Source organism: Zingiber officinale, unplaced genomic scaffold (genome assembly GCF_018446385.1).
Source record: "Zingiber officinale cultivar Zhangliang unplaced genomic scaffold, Zo_v1.1 ctg206, whole genome shotgun sequence".
Taxonomy (NCBI): Eukaryota; Viridiplantae; Streptophyta; class Magnoliopsida; order Zingiberales; family Zingiberaceae; genus Zingiber; species Zingiber officinale.
In genome coordinates, this window is record NW_024589889.1 from 358,121 (window position 1) to 359,840 (window position 1,720).

Sequence of the window (1,720 nt, forward strand, 5' to 3'; positions counted from 1 at the left end):
ACTGACAACTTTCTACAAGTGTTTGGCAATTGAGGGATAAGAATTGGTGAACCATTTACATTCAAGAAATCTTACAAAGAAATCGAAACTCCGAGAATCTCCCTTTATCATAACCCAAAACACTAAACTCTTGTTTGTTGATCTTTAATATTAGATTTGTTTACCTTCACTTTGCATTTGAAACAATTGGATAGTTGTTTAGCTAATTCGCATTGAGATATTTCTAGTGCTTATTCCAGTCCCTGTGGATACGATAATCTTTTATATTACTTGCGACATTTTCGTACACTTGCGGAGTGTAACAAGTTTTTGGCGCCGTTGCAGGGGACTGCGCTATAACATTAGGAATTATCAATTGAGTTAGACTAAACATAACATTTGTTTTCCTTTCATATTGCATAGTTCTAACTAATCATTAGATTTCTGTTTTTACTTTCTTGTATAACTTTTACTTCTTGTTAATTCTTTTTGTACAAATTCAATTCTGCATTTTTTATTCTTTTATTTTTTTCTTTTTTTCTGTTGAATTGTCATTTGCTATCTTGTTCTTGTGTATGCGAAGATCTAACTTTGCAGGGGAATTCTTTCCTTTTGACCCTGAGATTGATAGAACTTTCCATAAAAGAAGAATTCTGCAAAGGCAAATTGAAGAACATGAACATTTGAACATGGCGAATAGACCACTCAAGGATTATGCTGCACCTTATGCAAGAGGTTTTCGATCTAGTATTTCAAGACCTTCAGTGGAAGCTAATAACTTTGAGATCAAACCCGCAATTATATCTATGGTGCAGCAGAACCAATTTGGTGGAGGACATCATGAAGACCTCAATCAACACTTAGAGGTCTTTTATGAAATATGTGGTACCATGAAAATCAATGGAGTTCCTTCAGAAGCAGTTAGATTATTATTATTTGGGTTTTCTTTAAGAGATAGGGCAAAGCAATGACTGAATTCTTTGGCCCCTAATAGCATCACCACTTGGGAGCAGTGTGAGCAACAGTTTCTTGATAAATTCTATCCACCAAGCAAAACAGCTCATATGAGGAATTTAATTGCAAGCTTCAAGCAAACTGACACAGAATCTCTTTTTGAAGCATGGGATAGATATAATAGTATGCTCAGACAATGCCCACATCATGGGTTGGAAAGATGGTTAGTGTTGCACACTTTTTATAATAGTATCAACTATCATACCAAAGTGTCCCTTGATTCAGCTGCTGGAGGGGCACTTATGAATAAAAGTTTAGATGAAGCTCAAGAAATTATTGACAGTGTTGCACGAAATCATCATCAATGGGCAAATGAAAGAAGTGGTGGCTATTCTTCTATAAACCCAACAATTAAAGCATCAGGGAAGTTTGATGTAGATGCAGTCACTCTTTTGTCTGCAAAATTGGACGCTCTTACAAAGAAATTTGAGAATATGGGGACTAGTGCTAATATGGTCAATGCTATTAGTACATCTTGTGAAGTATGTGGGAGTTCAGAGCACTCAAATGACTCATGTCCATTGGGAGCTATCACTGCACAAATCAATCAACTGGAACAATGTGATGCAATCATGAGTTACAATCAAAGGCAGAACAACCCATACTCAAATACTTATAACCCTGGATGGAAGAGTCATCCCAATTTTTCTTATAGAAATAATCAATATCAAGGACCATCTATGGGGGCAAGACCAAATTTTCAAGCTGGGCGACAAAATTTTCAACA

General features: G+C 35.9%; 1 non-coding gene across 1 annotated transcript; it reads right to left on the minus strand.

Moving 5' to 3' along the window:
- Positions 1-1,041: 1,041 nt before the first annotated feature.
- LOC122036764 lies at positions 1,042-1,147 on the minus strand. Its single transcript, XR_006127435.1, has one exon. It is a non-coding gene; the product is annotated as a small nucleolar RNA R71 (small nucleolar RNA).
- Positions 1,148-1,720: the final 573 nt, after the last annotated feature.